Below are 25,729 nucleotides of genomic sequence, written 5' to 3'. Positions count from 1 at the left end.
ATTATCGATTTTGTTCTCAAATGTTAGTATCACCATTAGAATGTATTCTAAAATGTGTCCTAAATTAAAATCCAAACTAATAGAGGGGAAACAATGGATTGACAAAGAGTAATAAATCTAGATGAAAGAAGGAAAGGAGACAAGAAAGAAACTAGAAGGCGATAGTACACAAAAGAAAGGACAAAAATGTGTGATTTTAAACCCAAGTATACCAATAATTACCAAAATTTTTCATTAAAAATCCCTTCTTTGCTCCCCACTTATCAATGGGCCTTTGGTTCTGAGGTATAAGAGAGTCTCTAAACTATTCATGGCACCATATATTTTTTCTTTTCAGTCTTTAGATTCATTGCACTTTATTATTTACTCTTCTATTTGCTGAATTTTTCATTCTAGAGAACTTTGACAATGATTTCTATCCCAAACAATAATTTGTTTCACATTTTATTTATTGTTGAGAGACAGAGAGAGACTGAGCATGAACAGGGAAGGGGCAGAGAGAGAAAGAGACACAGAATCCAAAGCAGGCTCCAGACTCTGAGCTAGTAGTCAGCACAGAGCCCAATGTGGGGCTCGAACCCACGAACCGTGATATCATGACCTGAGCCAAAGTCAGATGCTCAACCTACTGAGCCACCCAGGTGCCCCTGAAACAATAATTTTTTATTGGATTTTATATCTCATTAATTTTATCAGCAATATTTTAATGGACTTTGTATAACTTTGTTCTGTATCCTTTTTGTAATTTATTGAATTCCATTTTCCTCAAAATCAAAATGTAATCCACTAACTTGAAGAATATAAAATTGCAGCTTCTCTACAAAATGATTTTGCTTGAACCCAGATCTTTGGAGTATTAATTCTATGTCAGTAATAGTATGCATAGAACTGGATTTCTATAGGGGCACATGGGTGGTTCAGTCTTTTGAGCCTCTGACTGTTGATTTCAGCTCAGATCATTTTCCCAGAATCATGGATTGAGCACCATATCAGGCTCAGCACTGAGCATGGAGCCTGCTTAAGACTCTCTCTCTCTGTCTCTCTCTCTCTCTTTCTCTCTCTCTCTTTCTCAGGGTGCCTGGGTGGCTCAGTCAGTTGAGTGTCCAACTTTGGCTCAGGTCATTATCTCACAGTCAGTGAGTTCAAGCCCCTCAACGGGCTCTAGCTGATAGCTCAGAGCCTGGAGCCTGCTTTGAATTCTGTCTCCCTCTCTCTCTGCCCCTCCCCCACTCACTCTCTGTTCCCTCTGTCTCCCAAAAATTAATAAGTGTTTAAAAAAATTTTTAAAGACTTTCTCTCCCTTTGCCCGTCTCCCCTGCTTGTACTTGCTCGCTCTCTCTCTCTCTCTCTCTCTCTCTTTCTCTCAAATTAAAAAAAATAAAATAAGAAGAATTGGATTTCTGTTAAACTTAAAAGCAAAAATCCATCTTCATTCTAATCCTATTTCTTCCGTCTGTTTGGAGATTTATGATCACTTGCTTTTTTCCTTTATCTTCATATCCCTTTATAAAATGAAGTTAGTAGGATGTCCTTTAATACATTTAGTATCAAATAGTTTTTAAAAACCTATGTCAGAGATTTATTCTTTATGGTAAAAAAATTTATATTTATATTTAGCCATCTGGACTAGTTCAGATGATCCCAATTTTGTTAGCAATACCCAAAGTATCATATTTAGGAGTCTGTTGAACATCCGCCTCCTTCTCTGCATGGGGCCTCATCATGGTGTTGATCTTGGCCTCGTCAATGTCATAGGGCTTCTTCACAACCTGCTTGATCTGGTGCTTATTGGCGTTGACATCCACAGTGAATTCAAGTGTGTTGTCGTCATCTATTTTCTTTGAGGCTGACTCTATCTTGATGATAGCATGGTGGTCAAGCTTGTTTCCCCTGGGGGGACTCTTTCATGGGTATTTGGGCTGCCTTTGGAGATGCGGTGTCATGGGCCATGGGAAGGTGGGTGACATGCAGATCCTTTGTTAGTGACTGTGGACACCTTTCAGCATCGCTTCCTTGGCATTCAAAGCCTTTGCTTTGGCTGTGGCTTTGGGAGGGGCAGGGGCTTCCTTCTCTGCTTTTAGCACCATCTTCACGAAAGGACTCAGAGGCTAATTCTTATAGTTCCTTTATGTTCCTCTCTGTTTAATCTTTAAAAGTAGCTTTCCATTACATAGACAATAGAATAATATCAAAGACACATTTTTTATTTTCAAAAATAGTTATAAATATTTTATAGGTGGACATGGTTTTCAAAAATCAAATACTACCAAAAGGTACATCCAGAAATAGCAGTTACACTTACTACCACATGCCACTCCTAGTTACTGCCATTTTCAACTCTTGGGTCATTTCTTTCTTTTTTCTTCCATATTCCTAAATATGTGTATATTTCCACCTTATCAAAACTTATCAGTTTGTCATGATTTTTGGATGCTTTGATATGGTCTCTCACACTTTATTCCTCTCCCCCATCACACCAGTGGGGTCATGGTCAGTGCTCACATGGTCACTAGCTATAAATGTTGTTGGGATAAGTAGTGTACTACAACATTTTCTTACTCCTAGAACTTCAGTAGAACAGTTGTATAGAAACATATAAGGAGAGGTAAACTCCAATAAAAGAAAGAGCAAGAAAAAAATACCATGAATTCAACTTTTTTTAATTTTTTTTTAATTTTTTTAATGCTTTATTTATTTTTGATACAGAAGAGACAGAGCATGAGAGGGGGAGGGTCAGAGAGAGAGGGAGACACAGAATCTGAAACAGGCTCCAGGCTCTGAGCTAGCTGTCAGCACAGAGCCTGATGCGGGGCTCAAACCCACGAACGTGAGATCTGACCTGAGCCAAAGTCGGAGGCTTAACCGACTGTGCCACCCAGGCGCCCCTCAACTTTTTAATAAAAGGCAGAAACTGAGACACTCTTTTGCTTTGTTTGTTGTTTAATTCATTTGTCCTTTTGAGGAAACACATATTCTAGTAATTCTGGTAACTGGTTCTTTGAATTACTTAGAATGTCAAAAAGTTTTTCAGGACAGAAAGTGGGTGCAGAACTAGTAACTGACTTAGCAGAGAAAAAGGAAGCTATGAATAAGGACCACCAAATGAAAAATGACCTTAGTTTTGTTCTATGGAATGATTGTCCTTACATTGTTCTTGAAGATCACCTCTAAGAAAGGTCCTGGAAAGAATTTCTCTAAATGTTAGCAACCCCTTCCTATTATTACAGATTGGGGGGCTCTGGATTGAAGCTTAAAAAATGAGTTTTTGAGTTCTAGGGTCTATCAACCCCAACATGGTAACCCTATAGGCAAATATCCAAAGCCAATAAGCATATGATACTGTGAACTTTAGATCCTTATGCCAGTCTAGGAATTTTTGTATTACAGCAGTAGACTTCAGTATTCTGCCATTGCCCTAACTCTCAGCAATGCCAGTTCCATCTTGACTACTCACTCAGTAAAAGTCTGAAGGGCTGAGTTAAAAACAATATTCCCTTTTCCTTAATCTGTATCCCAGTATTCTTGCATATCTTTTTCTTTGCATTAACATACTTAAAAATGCATCCAGTGAAAATATTAGTTTTATAGATAGAGTGTGTGTGTGTGTGTGTGTGTGTGTGTGTGTGTGTGTATAAAATATACTTCTGAACATCTTGGTAAAGGAAAAGTCCAGAAAGTTCAGTTATACTATATTTAAGATGTAAAAATATCTTCCAAGTGACAAAGACACCTGTTGTATCAGTCATCTACTGTCACAGAAACCCACTCCAAAACAGCCTTGAAATTATACCAGTTTATTTAGCTCATCAGCCTGCAGATTGGCCAATTCGGCTGAACTCTGCTCAGTGATTTTTCTGGTCTCAGCCGGGCTCACCCTTATGTATGGCTAATCTAGGTTGACCTGATATGGATAAATTGGGCTAAGTTGGTTCCAGGCAATGGCTGAATACAAGAGAAAGAAAACAAGGGCCTTTCACTACTCTGCTTGTGTTGTATTTGCTAACATTCTGTTAGCCAAAGCAAGTCATATGACCCAAGCCCAAAAGCAAGCCATAGATACCGAGATGAGTCAAGAATTAGGGCCATTTTTGCAGTCTACCACGTCTATAAACTCAGACCTCTATATTTTATTCAAAATAAAACGCAGACATTTTCACACATTGAAATACTATTTAATACTCATCATTTATCTTTAGAAAAGTTACTAGAAAATGTTTTATAACAAGAATAATGACTTTAAGAAGAATAATAGAATATAATAAATAATGATGAGGAAAAATGAAGAAAACATTAAGTATCAAAATTCACTCATCTTTTTTCTTAAAATTTTGTATCTAAAGGTCCAAGTGGTATCAAAATCTAGATTTGAAGATAGAAAGGAAGTAGACGTGAAATACAAAAGTAAGTAAAACATGTTAAACATGATGAGGGTTTTATTCTAAGTATTTTGAGAGAAAAAAATGTATGTTTAGTATAATATATATCCAGTAGAGGGAAAAGAAGAACAAGGAAAACTTAATTATTCCACTTAAGGTCAGGATAGAAAAATAAGAAAAGTATACAAGTGTAAAACATAAAATAAAATGGTTTAAATGGATAAATTTTCTTATTATAATACAGACTGTTAGATAAAATTTTTTAAAACTAAGGCAAGTTCTCTTTATAAATAAGAAAACAAATTCATACAGAAAAGTTAAAAAATTGGGGCAGCTGGGTAGCTCAGTCTGTTGAGCATCTGACTTCAGCTCAGGTCATGATCTCACAGTTCGTGGGTTTGAACCCCGCGTCAGGCTCAGTGCTGACAGCTTGGAACCTGGAGGCTGGATCCTGATTCAGATTCTGTGTCTCCCTCCCTTCTGCCCCACCCCTGCTCATGCTCTGTCTCTGTCTCTCAAAATAAAATTATAAAGACAAAAACAATTTTTTAATAAAAATAATAAAGGACAGGAAGTGATAAAACATAAAAATGTTAACATAAAAAGATTGGCAAAACATTTTTAAATCAAACAAGACAGAATCAATTCTGTGGAAATTTACAGTAATAAAATTTTCAAATCTGAGATTAATATATATATATTGAATATTTGCACACCTAAGAACACAACTTCAATAGAAGCATAGCAAAACTGATAGAACTAATAGGAGAATTTGAGAAGTTCACTATTAGTAGAACAGAACTTAACTTCTCAAAATATCAAGCAGACAAAAACATAATTACTATGGAGAAAATTATTAACAATCAATAAAGTTAATTTAACACTTATTCTTTCTTAAGTGCCAATGAAACAAACATTTACAACAATTGATAAAGTACTAGACAGAAATGAAATCTCAACAACTTCCAACAAATTACTATTAATCAGTTTATATTCACCGTAGTATGGGAAAAATGAGAAATCAGCCATTTGAAAGACACCATTCTTTTGAAAGGAATAACATAATTAAGAAATCTACATACTTTTTAAAACTCCAAGTTTTGATTAAGAAAAAATTACAAAACACATATTGAATTTTTACATCAACAACTGCTTAAAAATACAGTATTTTTAAAACAGTTGATATTTTACACAAAGTTTATATAGAAAGCAAGTATTAACAAAAAATGTTCAAGTTTTTAAATTCGATAAAGTTAATGTTTTAAAGTTGATCAAGTTTATAAAGGTTTAAATAAATAAATCCTCTAAACTTCATTAAACTCATAAACATTCACTATGCTCATGCAGACTGTCAGTTGTCAACATTTACAAATTAATATAAACATCAGCCTTACCTTCCTGTATCATGTTCCCAGAAATATTATAAAAGATACAGTAATACTATAAAAAATATATAGCCATGCTTTAAAATGAAAAAAAAAATGTCTGGGGTGCCTGGGTGGCTCAGTCAGTTGGCTGTCCAGCTTCAGCTCAGGTCATGATCTCACAGTTCGTGGGTTCAAGCCCCATGTCAGGCTCTGTGCTGACAGTTCAGAGCCTGGAGCCTACTTCAGATTCTGTGTTTCCCTCTCTCTCTGCCCCTCCCCAGCTCATGCTCTGTCTCTGTCTCTCTCTCAAAAATAAACATTAAAAAAATTTAAAATAAAAAGAATTTAATTTTTTTTTAATTTAATTCATAATAGTAATAAAAAGTACAACATACTTAGGCATAAACTTAATGATAAATTTGGAAGACCAATACAGATAAAATTATAAACTTATCAGTGACATTAAAGAAGGCTTTAATAAACAGAGATACAGATAATGTTAAAGAACAAGAAAACTCAGTACATCTTACTAAATGTCTGTATCCTAGTCATTATATCTTTGATTGTCTTTTTACTCTACATAATCTCCATTAAGCAGAGTTATTCTTCAACCACCACACATTTGCCAATCATTCAAAAAATGTCACCTCCAGACCTCTCTCTTCAGCTCATTAAATAAATATTTTTTGAGCATCCACTTTGTCTTGGCACTTGAAGAACTTACAAAGCATGTGTTAACTATACACTTGATATCTCTAGCTGGGTGTCCTCATATTTAATTTGTTCAAAAGGAAACTCATGAAAGAATCCTAAATCAAGTGGGTTTAGGTTTGGCTGCAAAGAGAAATTTCTAAAGAAAATGCAGGTTTATATTTCTTTCGCATCAAAGATGCCAGGAAGGAAGTAGCAGAGGACTGGGATGGTGGGTCCCTAGCCATCAGACACCTCACCTACGTTCACTCTCTGGTCTGCCATCATCAGTGAAAGGTTTCCATCCTTGTGGTTGCTTTCTGGCCCAGATGGCTACTACACATCTAGTCATCACATCCACATTCCAGGCCGACTAGAAACAAAGGAGAAAGGGAAGAAGGGCAAAGCTGTTTTAAAGAACCTTCTCATAAATCCAATTCAACAGCTTCTACTTAGTGTCACTGATCAGAATTTAGTCACATGGCCACTTCTATTTGAAAGGAAGTCTAGAAAAATATGTTTATTGAGCCCTCCAAAAAAATTAAGATTCCACTGATAAAGAAGAAAGAGAAACTTGGTGTGTGATAAGTGACTGGCATCACAAAAGGTGATGATAGTGGTTGATTGCAGGGAGGGCAATTAAGACCCTGGAGGCGAAGTATGGAATTGAAATTTACTTTTCACCGTATATTCTTCTATTATGCTTTTTCACTGGGGCGCCTGGGTGGCTCAGTCAGTTAAGCCTCTGACTTCAGCTCAGGTCAGATCTCACGTTCGTGGGTTCGGGCCCCACGTCGGGCTCTGTGCTGATAGCTCAGAGCCTGGAGCCTGTCTTCGGATTCTGTGTCTCCCTGTCTCTCTCCAACCCTCCCCTGCTCACGCTGTCTTTCTCTCTCAAAAACAAATTTTAAAAACATTTTAAGAAAAGGACTCCTTCCCGGGGGAAGTCTGTTTTACAGAAAGAAATTGGTAGCCCAAATCTTAACTCCATTAACTAGAAATAGACCAAAAGGGCGTAACTTCTCCCTGAGTAATTGCTAAAGGCCAGGGGCAGAGAATTGTTTGTCTTAGAAGGAAAGAATCCTTTTGCAGCAGGAGGCGATGTATAGGAATGGACACTTACGTGTGTATAACTGTAAACAATTCTTGTACATTGTCAGATAATCTTTCATTTTTACAGAGGAAAGCATGGATTCGCCCACAAAAGCCCTTGGGCTCTGTGATTCACCCTGGCGTATTACACGGTTACTGAACAAGGCACTTTGTTCAGGGCACTCAGGGCTTCAAGAATATTGGCCTATTTGGAAAAGTATCCCCCAAACAAACAACTTTTAAAAGATTTAGCTGAAAACATAAAAGCTTTGTGAATCAACATGTAAAAAAAATTGTGTTCAAATTGAGAGGGCTTTTTTGGTTATAAATTACATGAGCAGCTTCTTTGTGTGTGAAAAGTATTTACTGACATGAAAAGGTATGTGAGACATACGGTTGACTCATATTCAAAGTAGAACACACACCGTGATTCTATTTTTTACAATAGGAAGAAGTCAAAAAGTCTGAAAATGTATGTGGTAAAATGAACTTGTCTCCTACCTCCAATTCTTAAATGTTGTGTGAACTTGGAACAGTCACTTGACTACCCTAAACTTGTTTTTTCATCTAAAATAGAAGCAAAGAAAAGACAAAACCAGAAAAGGTCATAAGGTCATTAGCGTTGGAACCAATTTGTATGGAAGCATGGTGCAGCCTTCCGTTCCCCTTTCGGTGACCAGCACAGGACTGTTAGGGGAGGCTCAGTGAATGTTACATTACAGTTAACTTCCTTGGATTGAATGGATGCAATTTGTGGAGGCTATTTTACATTAAACAAGATACTGCAGTCAAAACCCACTGTGCAGTATTTGACACATAAAAAGTAGTCCCAAAGCTTTAATTATTGTCATCATCATTATTGATCTTATGATTACATAACCCATAAAAATTGGTAAGACTGAAATCATCACAAAATTTTAGTATTAGAAACAATATTAAAAGCAAGATCTCTTAGGCTAATCCTTAAAATAAAAGACAGTTTAAGGGTGCCTGGGTGGCTCAGATGGTTAAGTATCTGACTTTGGCTCAGGTCTTGATCTCACAGTTCCTGAATTCAAGCCCCAGGTCAGGTTCTGTGCTGACAGCTCAGATCCTGGAGCCTGTTTGGCTTCTGTGTCTCCCTCTCTCTCTGCCCCTTCCCAGCTGTCTCTCTCTCAAAAATGAAAAAATATTTTCAAAATAATAAGATAAAATAAAAGGCAACTTAATTAAAATCTAGTAGCCTGAGGATCTAAAAAAAAAAAATTAAACACCCAATATCTAATGCCATCCTTTTATTTTATTTTTTTTATGTTTTTTGTTTATTTTTGAGAGACAGAGACAGAGCAAGTAGGGGAGGGTCAGAGAGAGAGGGAGACACAGAATCCAAAGCAGGCTCCAGCTCTGAGCTAGCTGTCAGCACAGAGCCTGACGCGGGGCTCGAACCCAAAAACTCTGAAATCATGACCTGAGCTGAAGCCAGACGCTTAACCGACTGAGCCACCCAGGCACCCCTCTAATGTCATTCTTCCTGAATTCAAGACTTAAATGATTTGGAGTCAAAGAATTTTAATAAGAATTTAAATCTATAAACCTATATATGAGATTTTTTTTAAGTCACAAAAACAAAAGCAGCTAATATCCATAATCAGAAATAATTCCTGGGCAGAAGTGCCTGGGTGACTCAGTCAGTTCAGCATTAAGACTCATGATTTTAGATCAGGTCATGAGTTTGAGCCCCGCATTGGGCCCTGTACTGAAAGTGCAGAGCCTGCTTGGGATTCTCTCTCCCTCTCTCTCTCTCCTCTTCTCTTCCCTTCTCATCTCTTCTCTTCCCTTCTCTTCTCTTCTCTTTCAAAATAAATAAATAAACTTTAAAAAAAAAACTAAGAAATAATGCCTGGGCAAATACCCCAAAACTGCCCTGTCCACAGGCCTACCTTCCACACAGGGTGCCTTGGAACAATGAACAGCTTCCCCTACAAGCTTTGGGATGATGTGTTTCCAAGATGCAGAAGGCCCGAGCCAACTGCTAGTGAGATTCAGCAGGTTGAGTTTTGTTTCCCCTGCTTGGACTCTGCTCACGTTCTTAGCTGTTGATCAGTTTCCAAAAGAGAAAAAAATATGTATGATGGATAAATTCAGACAGCTCAGGTTTGCTTGAGAGACAAAATAAAATAATCATAAGGTTCAATAATGCCAGTGAGCAATGTTCATCTAATAGAACAAGGTAAAAAGTTGACTCTCTAGGCAGAATAAGAAAAAAGGCACAAGCCCAGGGTACCCCAAACAATGTTACTAAATGTTATAAAAAGCGGTCTTTCTCTGTAGCTGCCCTAGGGCTTCAATACCACTGCAAATGGAGTCACTAGATTACGTTTCTAAGGAGAATTAATGCATCCTTTTGTGACCCATAAAACCATAATACCAAAACTCAGAGATTCTATAAAGAAAGAAATAGTTGCAGAATACGGGGTTATTTGAAAAATCAAATCACTGTAGCCATCACTAAATCTCCATAGGCTCTGTCAATAGAGAACCCTTAAAATCCTTTAAAAACCTTATGAACACTGTAACAACTCTAATGAACAAAAAAAAGGTATTCCAATTCTACCAAAAATGTCACTATGAACATATAAGACAGAGGAACGCATTTTCCCAGAGAAGAGGAAAGAATTATAATAAAATGATAATGGTGACAGTGATACTATCACATTAATAACTACCATATGCAAGTCATTGTGTTCACATTATTTTAATTCCTGCAAAAGCCCTAATGTGATCAACATTATTTGTCCCCATTTCATGAAGGAAATTCCAGCGCATATGTAGCAACCATTTTAGTTAGACTAATTAATATTTTCTGTTTTGATAAATAAACCCCAAATCCCTGTAGCTTAACACAATAGAAGTGAATGTCTGTCTCACATTACAGTCCAGTCAGGGCCTATTGGTTGAGCAGGCTTCTACATGGCCATGCAGAAATTCAGCCTCTTTCCATTTTGTAAGATTAAGGTACCCTAGGGGCACCTGTGTGGCTCGGTCAGTTTAGCACTGACATCAGCTCAGGTCATGATCTCAGGGTCTGTAAGAGCCCCGCCTCAGGCTCTGGGCTGACAGCTCAGAGCCTGGAGCCTGCTTCAGATTCCGTCTTCCTCTCTCTCTCTCTGTCCCTCCCCCAACTCTCGTGTGCGCATGCGCTCTCGCACGCACGCCCTCTCACTCGCTCGCGCTCTCTCTCTCTCTCTCTCTCTCAAAAATAAAAAAATTTTTTTAAGTTAAAAAAAAAGATTAACATACCCCAGAGCCTCAGAATCTGTAAATCACATCCACAACTCAGCTCCATGGTCACATCTAAATACAAGGGAGGCTAGGTAATGAGGCCTCCTGTTCACGAGGAAAATGAAATGCCAAGAGCCTGTTTCTGGCATCAGTTAACTTGTCACAGAATTAGCTAGAGTAAAAGACTATACACAAAATAAGAACAATGATGAGAAAGAACAACACAGTCATTACCTCTCGGAACCCCGAGTCTGTAAAAGCAGACATTAATTACACACAGAAGTACGGTTGCAACAATGAGGAGCACAATAAAATTCAAGACCACGGCTATGAAACCTTATGAAGGATGCTGAGGTTGAGGGAGTAACATCTGAACTGAAATCTGGAAGATGAATGGAAAGGGGGTTCTGGGCAGAGTGACTAGCATGTGCCAAGGTCCATTAACAAGAGAAAGACTGTTGAGCACCAGGAAACGGAAGCCCTGTGGCTGAAGGGGAGAGAGAACAAAGCAGAGAGTGGGGAGATACTGGACCCTGGTCCGCCACATTGGTTAATGCTGCCTCTATCTTCAGAGTCAGGCAAACCATTTGAGAGTTTTAAGCAGGAAGTTGAATTGATTGCATCTGCTAGTGGACAGCATTATTCTGTATGCATTGCAAAGAATTGATTGATGGTGTCCCGGGGATTCACAGAGACAACTTGGGAGGCTATTATAGATAATTAAATAAGATAATGGTGGCTTGGACCCGTGGTGGTAATGGTGGTGGGGGGGAAAAAATGGAAGAGGAAAAATGATTAGAGAAACATTTATGGATGAAATATACAAATTTTGGGGACCAGTTGGATATGGATTCTACCCAGAGAATGACAGAATTGTAAATATTTTCTTAATAAGCCAAATAACATTAAAAGGAGCTTCAGTCAGAGAACTTACTAGGGCAACATTCATCTAAAATAGAAGTAATTATATGCCCTTTTAGAATCAGAACCTACCATGATTTTTTAAGTAATAACAAAAATATTGAAACAACTCTATTTTTTTTACAAACCCCTTTCATATTTATCTTTCTTTTATTTTTTTTAAAATTTTTTAACATTTATTTATTATTGAGAAACAGAGAGAGACAAAGTGTGAGCAGGGGAGGGGCAGAGAGAGGAGGAGACACAGAATCCAAAGCAGGCCCCAGGCTCTAATCTGTCAGCACAGAGCCCGACATAGGGCTCGAACCCAGAGCCATGAGATCATGACCTGAGCTGAAGTCAGACACTCAACCGACGGAGCCCCCTGGGTGCCCCTATCTTTCTTTTAAATTTCTGGTTAGGTTCCCTTTCTCTCAGTCCCCTTCCTCTTTTTATATAAGACTAACATTTTTTATTTCCCTTAAATGTAGAAAGTTCAGGGAGATCCAAACACATTTTCTGAATTTACTTAAGAAACAACATTTTTTGGTTGCATCTGAATGTTCTAAATCATTAAAATGGGACAGTTTTGTGAATGGAAAATTGGATGGGTGGAAAATTTCTCTAATTTTGTGATTACTGAAATTAAATTGATCATATGACATGTCCTTCTAAATAAATACTACAGTGCCCTGAAGAACAGCATTTTTGTCTTGTCTTGGCAGTGGACATGCATTAGTCATTCAAATCATGGCCATTGATTCAGAAGTGATCCATATTTTGTTGTACTTTTATGTTAACACCCAAACTGCCTAATGATTTTTTTTCTAATTATTATTTTTCTCTTTACAAAAGTAACACATGCTTATTAAAGAAAATTTAGAAATGATGAGAAAAAATAGAGAAAATGTATTACAATAGTCCATTTAGTTTATTTCTAACTTTTGCCTTGATAAATAATGTTGAGATGAATATCTGGGGAGATAAATCTTTGTGCTGCTTCACTGATTAATTTCTTAGATTGCAAGTGGTAGAATTATTACAAGAGAATTTTTTATATATTCCTAAACTGCCATCCAGAAAATGTGTGCCAACATATATAATGGCAGTAGTATAGAAGAATGGCCCACACTTTTAAGCATTTTTTGCTCAGACTTTTGTTTGGTGTCTGCTAATTTGAAACATGAAGAGTACTATATTTCATTGTTTACATTTTAATTTCATTGAATGCTAATAAAGTGTTCTCTCTCTATTTTCTCTTTCCCCATACCACACTAACCAGATTTTTTAAGTTTGTTTGTTTGTTTAAGTAATCTTTACACCCAGCATGGGGCTTGGCCTCACCAACTCCAAGATCAAGAGTTGTCATGTCCCACCAGCTGAGCCAGCCAGGCTCCCCTAGCCTGGATATTTTAAATGGGGATCATTTTACCAGTTTATGTGCCCATTTGCTATTATGGGGCATCAATCCTTTAAATGGCTCCTAGGGATGTCTCCCATGAGAAGGGTGCAACCTGCTCACTGTCACTGGATATCTGCCATTCTCATCTTTTCCCTGACCTGACTTCCTTCAGAAATATCTGCAGCCAAGGTCTCTCCTGCTGAGATACTGACACAAGGCATAAGCCACTAACTCAAGTGTCCCCAAACAAGCTTCTGCATGCTAAGCAGTAGCACTACTAATGACTCCACTGTCAATTCAGGGAAGCTTCTGCTTCCCTAAATTACTGCTGGTGATGCCGATGTTCTGGCCTCAGATCACAAACAGGCCTGAGGGCTTTATTGCCTTTTATCATGCCTGAGGGTGTCTGATCTACAGGGGAAGGGGCCAGAATTCTAGGACAACTTCTCAATGACCTATAGTCAATCGTTGCTTCCTCTCTGATTCTTTTTGTTTAAATCTCAGACCAGGAGGGGTGCCTGGGTGGCTCAGTCAGTTAAGTGTCCGACTTCAGCTTAGGTCCTGGTCTCATGGTTCCTGAGTTCAAGTCCTGTGTTGGGCTCTGTGCTGACAGCCCAGAGCCTGGACCCTGCTTCAGATTCTGTGTCTCCTTCTCTCTCTGTCCTTCCTGGCTCATGCTCTGTCTCACTCTATTTCTCAAAAATAAATGTAAAAAATTTTTTTAAATAATAAATTTCAGACCAAGAAGAGTCATTATTTCTCCTCCTATGTCAAAGGAGAAAAAATATAAATGGACTAGTGTTTTTCCAAATTCGTTATTCCTACTAGAACTTGTGTGCCTAAGGATGAGGGAGTAATTGAGTAAAATAAGGAATTGAAGGGACCAAAAAAGGCCAACATTTCATGATACCATTGCTTCTTTACAATAAAGACTTAGATATATTTCTATGTACATGAATAAAAAACTGGAAGACCACATACCAAAATACTGACTGAATTATTTCTGGAGACATACAAATTTAGAGATTTGAGAGGGACAGAGAGAGAGACTTCCATTACTTACACTATACACCTCAAAAAAAGGGGTCAAGTTTCAAAAATAATCAGTCATAATTTATCATGATGCCAGCTAATACTCTGTTTATGTTAAAGATCAGTACAAATTGTCCAAAAATTTTTTGATAGCTTTGAAAAAAGTTTCCAAAAGGAGGTCAAACCTCTGAAATTAAAAATCATTAATAAGTGAGTTTGCACAGCATAAATGAAATGGCATTTACAATATTAATTTAAGAAATGATTTATAAACTGTTCATAATGAGAAAACTGAAATGTCCCAAGTTTCCTGGACAATCAGAAACAAGATGGTTGGGTTTTGTGTGGTTTTTTTTTTAAAGATATGGGGATGCCTGGGTGCCTCAGTCAGTTAAGTGCCCAACTCTTGAGTTCAGCTTTTAGATCATGATCCCAGGGTGGCAGGATCAAGCCCTGCATAAGGCTCTGCACTGAACATGGAGGATGCTTAAGATTCTCTTTCTCCCTCTCTCTTCCTCTCCCCAATTTGCTCTCTCTCTCTCTCTCTCAAAAAGAAGACATAGCCTATCTATGTGTGAGTTGACTGGTATTTTCAATGAAGATACCATTTGTCAAATAATTATGAAAGTAATAAACCTGTGGACAAAACTTGAGCCGTAGAATTATTTATCTTTAGAATTATATGTCCCAGTTTAGTGAAAATAATTTTAAAAGAAAATGGTACTGAGAACATCAGCAGAGCCTTTGAGGAGTACAATAGCATGTTCTGGGTGAATAGAAAGGCAAGAATATTGAGATAGAAAACTAGACTATAATCAAAAGGATGAGGTTTAAAAGAATCTAGAATGTATTTAGAAATAATCTCATCTCAGGGCGCCTGGGTGGCTCAATCAGTTGAGCATCTGGCTTTGGCTCAGGTCATGATCTCGTGGTTCGTGAGTTGGGGCCCCACATTGGGCTCTCTGCTATCAGCACAGAGTCTGCTTCAGATCTTCTCTCCCCCTCTCTCCCTGCCCCTGCCCACTCATGTCTCTCTCCCACTCTCAAAAATAAACATTAAAAAAAAGAACTATCTCATCCTCAAAATGAAAAAAAGTAAAGTTCCATTTCTGAAATTTGTATTCAACTCTCCTATATTAAATAGTCTAGTCCCTCTGTTTTGCTCTCCTTCCCTCCAGGGCTGTATTTAGTGAGCAGTAGAGTGTATAAAGTATGATAAGAGACTGAAAAACACCATCAGAGCCCTGTCATGGGACTGCTGTCCCTTCCTGCCTGACATAAAATTCTCAAAATTGGAGTCATCAATGCCACCTCAGAGACAAGATGCCATATTTATGACATTTCAAAATCATCTCTCAAATCTGATAGTTTCCTAAATTTGCTCACTATTGCCTTGAAATAAAAGAGAAGATAATTTAAAATTTTTTTATTGATTGATTGATTGAGAGAGATCTCAGGTGGGGGAGGGGCAGAGAGAGGGAGAGGAAGAGAATCCCAAACAGGCTCTGTATGGCCAGCATAGAGCTTGACGCTGGTCTTGAACCCACACACCGTGAGATCATGACCTGAGCCAAAACTAAGAGTTAGACACTTAACCAACTGAGCCACCGAGGCACTCCAGTATTTTAAATGGACATTCTGACTTGTATGTTAAGAAAAAGGGAATAGAAACATAGCAGCCAATGTTCACAAATATAGGATACAATGAGCATGCTCAATTTTGTCAGTTGAAACATAAGTTTGCATGAGTGTCTAGGTGGCTCAGTCAGTTAAGCATCTGACTTTGGCTCAAGTCATGATCTCAGTTTGTGAGTTCAAGCCCCACGTCAGGTTCTGTGCTAACTGACAGTTTAGAGCCTGGAGCCTGCTTCAGATTCTGTGTCTTCCTCTTTCTTTACTCCTCCCCACTCACACTGTGTGTGTGTCTTCTAAACAAACAAGCAATCATTAAAAAAAAGAAACAGGAGCTTTGGTCCTTCAAGCAAAGTTTATGAAGAAATTAAGGATGGCAGCAAGTTTGAGGCACATGTCACTTGTTTCCAGACACTGGCTCCTTTATGTTTCAACCCTAAAAAGTAAAATGAAAAAAAACTGGTGCTAAAATTTGGGACAGAGATAGCATAAAGAGTTTTCGGTAGCCTAAACTCCACATGCTTGTCCTGGCACCCAGGATCTCCCTCGTGCCACGCTAGGGAGCCCTCCAAGGTTCCAGATCTTTCTTAGTATACAGGTACCAACAGGCTGGTAGTATCCTCTAACCTTCCTATGATCTGGTGGTGTGAGCAGAGGTTTCTTGCCAACCTCCTGTTTACCAGAAAGATGTCTAAGTCATTTTCCATAAACTGTAAAATAAAATCTATGGAGTCACTAACATAGAAGAGAAAAAGGTTTCTGGGTCTTTGTTTTGCTTGATTTTGTTTTATATACAAGGACTTGGGGCACGTGGGTGGCTCAGTCGGTTAAGCGTCCAGCTTCAGTTCAGGTCATGATCTCACAGTTTGTGGGTTCAAGCCCCATGTCGGGCTCTGTGCTGACAGCTAGCTCAGAGCCTGGAGCCTGCTTCAGATTCTATATCTCCCTCTCTCTCTCTCTCTCTCTCTCTCTCTCTCTGACCCTCCTCCGCTCATGCTGTCTCTCAAAAATAAATAAAAAATATTTTAAAAATATTAAAAAATAAGGACTTGAAGTTGATTTAAGATGTGGAGTTGGGAAAGGTAGTTTGGATAAGAAGTTTGAACAGTTCTTATGGATATCTCTTTCTGATCATCAAATGTGGATATGCATTTCTTGAAATACACATTACACCTTTCAGCTAGGAGACCCTGCAAAAACAAGAGAGGCGAGGTTACCCTGGGAATGGGAAGCAGCCCTTCCCTCTCGCTGGCTGCCATGATGGGCCGTGAGACCACCTGCACGGGAACGACAGGACGATCTTGCAATGACACTTCCCTTGAAGAGAAAGGGGGTTTTGACTGCACTATAGACCAGTATCCAGGAATGAACATAGAAGCAGGAACTATTGCCTTCTTAATTAAGAGAATTATTAAGCATTGGATTTAGAAAAACCTGGAGCTTATAGAACAGAATGGAATGAAAACCTAAACCCTGCATTGCTTATTTTGCCCCCTAAAATAACAGAACCCTGTTGAAACAATCTCTTGGTAACAAGAGACCTTATTGACCCTGTAAGGTCAAAGGAGAAACAGTAAGCTACTCAGGCATGAGCTGTGATTCCTTTAAAGCAAAAGGGGGCTAAATCCCCCATTACCAAGTATCACTTTTGTCTGGGGCCTTTGCAGCAATTGGTGTTCTTGCCCCAGCTCCAGCACCTTTTCATTTTGATACAGACCTTATTATCTTTTTAACTACTTATGACTTGAAATGGTAATATAGCCTGTGTTTGGTGTTTCAAAGTCTTGATATATCTTCCTAGTGGTTCAATTTTTTAAAAATAAATAAGGTTTAGTTTTCCTCCAAAAAAAAATTCAAAACCAAAGGGAAAAAATTCAAAACCAATGCAATTGTCATGAGTACTGAATGTGATTACTTATTTGAAGGATTTAGCAGGATGTGTAGTTAAACCTCCAATGAATGCTAGTTGTTGTTAGTTTTTGTACTATGCTCAGGGTATGGACTGGCCTCCTGGTTCCCTGAAGAAATTAACTCCCCCACCAAGCAGAAATCACTTATTCTCTTTGCATTAGATGTATGAGAAAATATTTTCCTTTCTTGTTCAAAACCCTAGGGAAATTTACTCCTTTAGCTGGGTTATGGAAGTCTAGAGTCTCGGATACAAAGACTCCTTCTGGTAGAGACTTATAGTGTCAATTACCTCTATTGAAAAGTTTGTTAGTAATGTAAAATCCATTTATGCAAATACAATTCTTTTGCCAGGATGCTGGATGGAAAAAAAATTGTCATATTATCATATATTATATATATGCAAATCTATTTTACTAGCTTTACAGTTTCTTTGAAGCAATTTTTAAGTATACTAAGAAAAACTCTTTCTATAGACTCAGAAATATATAGCACTTAGATTACTCCTATGGTGTATTATTTATGGTTAAATCTATGATAGGATTATCCTTTCATTGCTTGCACGTAAATCAATTTCCATATACTATTGAATAGTATTCTTTTCTATTACAGTCATTTGCTTTAGTATGAAATGTATTTTGTAAGGAACAAGATGGTGAAATACACTTTGAACACACCCATACTGCATTTTTCAATTCATAATTAAGTTATAATATAAAGTCCCTGGTTTTAAGACACAGAACAATTTAGTGAGAAAAATCTGAGATTCCTAGCCTGGATTTGAATTTTAACTGAATTACTTAACTTCTGAGTGACCTAAAGCAAATTTCTTAATCTTGTTTTGCTTCTGTTTTCCTCATTCTTTTTTCCTGAATCCATGCAAAGTTGAAAACCATTAACAAGGCTTTTAAAAATAATTCAATTAATCAGTTGTAGTGGACTCTGTGTGATTTTGAGGGCTGAAGGATTTGCTTCTCAACACCTATTTCTCCTTTCTAACAGTACCCAGATTTCATTTTGAGGATCTCTAGCCCATTGTATATGGTCTGGTGGGACTCTATTCAGATGCCCACCTTCCCCTAGTCAAGGAACATAGCCACGCCCCAAGATGAGCCATTCAAATACTCTCTCCCTGAGTGGGTGAAATAGAAATTAGAAAAGTTTATGATTTGATTTTTCCTCAAGTAGCAAGGTCCTGACACATTTGTCATATAAGACCCATGTTGTGCTTCCATCTCAAGAGGAGCCCTGGATGAACCTGTTTCCAGCATAGTTTCTCAGCTTCCCATAAATTACGTGAGCACACAAGAATTTCAATAGATTCCTTCCTGCTTAGGTTCGCCAGAATCACCTATTTCTGTTGTTTACCACCAAAGAGTCCCCATGGATAGACCAGTCTAATTTTATTGAATGTTTTCTCAGAGCAGGCACTAAGCAGGCCACTGTGAGGCCTACAGCAATTCATAAAGCATGGTACCTATTTCTAACCCACTGGGGAAACAGAAAGATCCATAAAAAGAAAGTACTGAACAAGCAAGGGATGATAAACACCAAATGAGTGGTAAAAACAATCCTTGAGAGGCAGTGCTTTGTTGTGGTAAAAATATGCCTTCTGGAACCAGATATTATGCATCTGAGCCCCAAATGGTCACTTTCTATCTGAGATGGGCACATCTCTCGAAGACTCTGCCACTTCTCTCCTGTTGCAGCTAGTAAGAAAGCAGATTTTAAAACAGTTTGTAACTGGTGAGGCACTGCACAAATAGTATTTTCTAATGATCACTCTGAGCTGGGCATGGTAAGTAGTTTCATGGGGTGAGCCATCCTATATAAAAACAAACATTCACTGCATGCGTAACACATACCAGGCACTGTACTAGATATAAAACTTGAATCTCATGGTAGTCCTATTTGGTAAGTATAATTATTCTTTAAAATTTTTGAAAGCTAAGACCAATGGATGTTTGGTAAAGGTCATATAGCTAGTAATTGACAAATCCTGGATTTGAACTATTTCTATCCGACACCCAGTTCTCTGCCATTACCACAAGATGCTACTTCCCTTATCTAGTACTTCTAGGAAGAGTAAGATTCCAGGCAAGAGGAATTCCGTGAACAAAATGATGTATCTGCGCCTCTCTGCTCTCGTCTCCTACACATGTTAGTAGCACCATCCTGATAACCTCTTCAAACTCTTCGCTCTCAGAGACAGGCAGAGAAGTGAGTCACGATAGAAACAGGTTTTCTGACACGTTTATCTGAAGCAAGATGGAGTCTTGGTCTCCATCAGGAATAAAAGTGGGACACAACGTAGGTGTACCTCCTGGGAAAGCACGATCCTTTACCCTAGCTTGTAGATGAGGAGTGGGCTGAGCCCTGCCAAGAATATGCTACTTTATTTTCTCTTCCTTCTAATGGAAAGACAGTAAAAGCTCTAAGATCAAGCACATTGTGGGAATATAAGATTTCTATCGGCAAAAGTCGCCTAGTTAGCTAAAAGCGAGACCTTTCAGCTCAGATCCAGAGACACCACAGGAAGCTGTGACAGCACCCAAGTAAAAGGATCTGAGGGAGAGTCCAGATGTCTTTGGATCCTGGCCACCATATTTCCATGGGTTACCTTATGAAAGCCAGGATCTGGTTTTCCTAGAAAACTTAATTGAATGATATCTATATCTTGTCATGGCTAATCAGTAGAAATCTCTTCTAGATGATTAATTAATATCTAATAGAATCTTCTCAGTTTACATTGATTCTAGTTACATGTACCACCATTTCCTGGTTGTTAGAACACCTTGAATGGCCAACAATATAGTGACTGGAATACCAATCATATTAACTAACTTATCCTGCTTATTACTTACAGGTTTCTAAAATCAATTATTTGCACTAGCAGGGGAGAGAAAAAAATATCTCTTCACTTTCTGTCTTTGTGGTGACCCAGATTAAGTGGGGGAATATATCTGAGAAAAGGAAAGGGAAGGGAAGGGAAGGAATATTTAATGGCACAAACTTTTCAATTAATATGTTATACTGATCATACACTTGAAAGTGGCAATCAGTCATTACTTAAATTTCATGAACAAGGTTGAGTAGTTTAATGGATCCAATAAGTCAAGGTTGGTATTACTACAGAACTTAACATAAAGGTTGTTCACTCATAAAAATACCCAGGAGCTGTGCAAAGCATGAAGTGACCAGCAGATTTACACTATGAGAAATATTAGACCTCTGGGGAATGAAATAGGATTCCTTAAATCAGTTGTCTTTTATTTGTTGAAATGAGACAACATTCACACATCTCAGTCCTTCTCGTTAGGTCTTTGTTAGTCCTATCAAAAGCAACAGTAGATTAGTGTTTAAATAAAAATTTCAATCATTATATGTATAACTTTAATAGGAAAGATGATGAAACCTAATATTGGTCATTTAATATAATTTATTTTAAATTTTTAAAATTTATTTTGAGAGAGAAAAAGAACATGTGTGCACAGAAGGGACAGAGGGAGAGAGAGAGAGAAAGAGAGTATCTTAAGCAGGCACCATGCTCAATACGAAGCTCAATGCTGGGCTGAATCTCCCAACTGTGAGATCATGACCTGAGCTGAAATTAAGAGTGGGGTGCCTAACTGACTGAGCCGCCCAGCAGCCTTTAATTTAACTTATTTATTTTTTAACCATATGGTCAGTAATATTGGTTCTTAGAATTTATCTTCATAGACATGAAAGATGGGTAAATTTAAGAGTTTACAACTTTGCCTGGAAGTATCACAAAGAATTACAAAACAACTAGGCAATATAAATGCAATTTGTGTACTGGCTTGTGTCCTGACCTAGTTAGACATGTTCATAACTTCAGGACCATCCAGTTATACACTCGTTAGTCATGCTCCCAATAGTCACCACATACTTTTTAAAGCATTACTGATCTATGAAAACAGTTTTTTAAATTTATGAACCCCTGTAGCTTTTCCTTTAACAGATCATATCCTAACATGTTATTTCTTAGAAAATTCTTTATAATTCATAAAAGGCCATTTTTCTGCTAATTTTATTTACTGGTGAAGCATTAATAATAAAATCTGTGTAGGCTCTGTGGAGTCATGAGTAAATCCAAAATACTCTTACAAATCTAAATATAGACACACAAAAGAAGTTATCACTTTCTGTTTAACAGATACTTGTTCTTATAAGGGCTCTGATAAGCATATTCACCTGTTGTGCCTAAACTTTATCTGATCAGAGGACACCTGGGTGGCTCAGTTGGGTAAGAGTCCAACTTGGGCTTAGGTCATGATCTCATAGTTCATGGGATCAAGGTCAGTGTCGGTCTCTGTGCTGATAGCTCAGAGCCTGGAGCCTTCTGATTCTGTGTGTGTGTGTGTGTGTGTGTGTGTGTGTGTGTGTGTGTGTGTGTGTGTGTCTGCCCCTTCCCTGCATCACACTCTGTCTCTGTCTTAAAAATAAACATTTTAAAAATTAAAAAATAAAATTATTAAAAAATAATAAAATTATAAAAAATTTATCTGATCCTTATAATTTAAGCAAATAAAGTAGATAAAGTAATGACTTCATTTTCTATAAAGACAAGAGTCAATATTTCATAATTAATTTTTTGCTCATGCAATTTTATCATATTCTCTTTAGTATCCCTATGGAAAAGTTCATTCAAAAGTTATGTTGCTACATCTTTCAGCCTACTTCTTCCTTGCATCTCTGAAAACTATGGCACCCATACCATGGAGGAGCAGGGAGAGTGAAATTCCTTTCTATAGATCCCTTCTTTCTTCACACTGTATAGAGTCAATCCTCAGTCTACTCACAGCCTAGAACCACAGAGCCACAAACAGATCAAAAGCAAACATGTATATAAACAACAGTACATATGGGATGTTTGTTATGCAGCATCACCACTGCAAATACAGAAACTGGACCTAGATATGAAGTGTTGACGGAACAAGAACCTAAACTATACGGATGGAGGAGGGAGGGGGTAAGGACACAGTTACAGGAAATAGAAAAATTACAACCCAATCATTTAATGACAAAACATTTTGCAAAATTATCATGCAAATTAACTTTCTGTCCTGAGATTAGCTTTCATGACAAGGTTGTTGTTGCCATTTATATGCCAGTGAGTCAGGCCGTCATGACACCATTTTGTGGCAATTTGATTTCCTGTCTTTTATTTTCATTTACTAGTATATGCAGAATGGTGATAATGCAGTGTGTTAGTTAGGAATCAATCTATCATTGAGACTGAAAGTGAATGTATAATAATTGTCCCTCCCATGAAGGCATTTTTAATGTTCACCAAAAAATCTATTTCTGTGTAATATTCTAGAAGCAATGCTGTCTGGTGGGTGTTTCCATTCATTTGAAGATCATGAATATATAATTGCCTTTTATTTTTGTTTTTAATATTAGAGACAGAGAAAGCAGAGGAGAGAGACACAAGGAAAGAGAAAGAATCTTGAGCAATCTCAAAGCTCAGCACAGAGCCCAACATGGGGCCTAATCCCATGACCCTGGGATCACTTCCTGAGCCGAAATCAAGAGTCAGATGCTCAGCTGACCTAGCTACACAAGTGCCCCCATGTATTAATTTATTTAATCCTACACTGAAGTAGAAGGAATTATTTTTTTATAAAATTTTTAATGTTTATTTTTGAGAGAGGGAGACAGAGACAGAGCATGAGCAGGGGAGGGGCAGAGAGAGAGGGAGACACAGAATCTGAAGCAGGCTCCAGGCTCTGAGCTGCCAGTACAGAGACCAACACGACACTTGAACTCATGAGATCATGACCCGAGCTGAAGCTGGATGTTCAACAGACTGAGGCACCCAAGCACCCCTGAGGTAGAAGGTATTATTATCTCCACTTCATAGCTGAGAAAACTGAGGTAGAGAAAGATTAAGTTCACAGAAGCAGCCATGGTTGGATCTGGATGTGAACCCAGCCAGGCTGGCTTCTGAGCCTGCATCTTACTCACTCATTCCCCACCCTCCTGCCTCTGAGGATGAATGAGGCCCCACCCCTCTCCTCAAGGAGCCTACAGTTCAATGACAATGTAGTAGGAAGTGTGCCATATTAGCTATACAAGGACCAGGACTAGAAAGGAGAAATTAGATTTCTAGAATCATAGGGAAGCTCCACAAAGAAAGTGACACCAACCTGATTATCACCAATAAAATTCGTATTTGAAATTCTATTTAAACTCACTTCATGTATATAACCTAATCGGCTCTGGTCACCAAGCCATAATTTATTACAGCAAACTGTATATTACTTGACCCCAGGGCACAAAATTCACCTACTTAAATAATTATGTTTTCAAAAATACAACAGAGATTAAAAGGATAAACTAAGTCTTTTGAAAATGCATTAACTCTCTACCATGCCCACAAACAAAACAGGAGTGATGTGAAAATAAGAGACTACAACACAGATGTTTATGTAACTACACAAAGTAACAATCCAAATCTGATGCAAAATTGAAATGGGACTGGGTTGTTACCTTGATGTGATTTTCCATTCTGTGTTGTATATTTTTTAACTCAGACATGGTGACTGTAGATGGAAATGATGTTTAACAAAGTATCTCTGATAGTTATAGAAGTAGAAACCTTGGCTTCTAGGCTAAGGAATTCACTTCACACTGAATCTTTGCTTTAAAAGGAGCAAGGAGTGAGCTCCATTTTTTTATAACTGGAAGTGACAAGTGAAATAAAGTTAATTTAATAAGTAATAAGTATGATGGGAGAAGGATATAAATAGGGCTCATTAGGGAAAGCATTACCATGCAATAAATTTTAATGGGCTTATTCACACTCCAAGGAGTTTAAGGCACTAGATTCTTTCCCATGAAACGTTCTGAGAACAGTAAATCAGATTGAAAATTTAATTTGAGGGGCGCCTGGCTGGCTGAGTCAGTGGAGCATGTGACTCTGGATCTCAAGGTTGGGAGTTCAAGTTCCATGTTGGGTGTGAAAATTACTTTAAAAAATAAAACCCTTAAAAAAAAAAGAAGAGAAAATTTAATTTTTGAAAGTACATTGAGAAAGACCAACTATCCATGTTAATCAATTAGGCTAAATGGTATCGTGCTTAGTGGTCAGGCAATAACTCGCTTTGTTTACAACACTAATTCATTTGTGAGAAGACGGCATTAAGTGTAAATAACTAATGAAAGCAAATGCAAAAAAAAGGAGCCCCCGCCAAAAAATGGGGGAGGGACCCAACAGAATCAGAGCAGAAAACGTTCTTCCCCGAAAGACATGACTGTGGTTCTCTCTCCTGAGGACTGCGCTTACCCCAGATCCACCCAGCCAGTCCCACTCCTTGACTTCCCAGCTCCGAAGCCAGGATCCTAGTAATTATTCCCAGATGTCTTCCTTCTTCTTTGCACCCCTTCAGCTATGGATAACATTGTTACCTTGCACTCTCATTCATTTTGTTTGTGTTTATCAGCCTCACCTAAAGTACAATGTGATATGATTTTAGGACCTTATCGGGCAATTCAGAGCTAGATGGAACCTTAAATATTTGTTGGTCTAATACGTTAGTAACAGGGTTCAGCAGACCCCAGACTAGAAATAAGAATTGCTGTAGGGTTATTGGACTCATGGCAGTGAATAGAAAGGGGGTTGTTCTATAGAACGAATTAAAAAGAATTGAAACTTTCTTTTTATTATTTTATTTATTTATTTTAAGAAATCTCTACATCCATTGTGGGACTTGAACTCATGATCCTGAGATCAAGAATTGTACAATCTTCAGATTGAGCCAGCTAAGTGCCCCAAGAATTAAAACCTTCAAAATGTATATTTCTCAGTGACTAGATACAAATTTACATCTATATTGACATGGAGCTATGTCAAGAATCTCTTGTGGGGTGCCTGGGTGGCTCAATTGGTTAAGTGCCAACTCTTATTTTGGCTCAGATCATGATCTCCAGGTTTGTGAGTTTGAGCCCATTTTTGGGGCCATATACTTGCAGTGTGGAGTCTGCTTGGGATTCTCTCTCTCTCTCTCTCTCTCTCTCTCTCTCTCTCTCTCTCTCCCTCTCCC

At 38.0% G+C, this 25,729-nt stretch overlaps 1 pseudogene; it reads right to left on the bottom strand.

Annotated features, from left to right (window-relative positions):
• Window positions 1-1,631: 1,631 nt before the first annotated feature.
• LOC115303521 lies at window positions 1,632-2,087 on the bottom strand (annotated as a pseudogene).
• Window positions 2,088-25,729: the final 23,642 nt, after the last annotated feature.

Source organism: Suricata suricatta, chromosome 10 (assembly GCF_006229205.1).
Source record: "Suricata suricatta isolate VVHF042 chromosome 10, meerkat_22Aug2017_6uvM2_HiC, whole genome shotgun sequence".
NCBI classification, from domain to species: domain Eukaryota; kingdom Metazoa; phylum Chordata; class Mammalia; order Carnivora; family Herpestidae; genus Suricata; species Suricata suricatta.
This window is presented reverse-complemented; position numbering and strand designations above follow the sequence as displayed.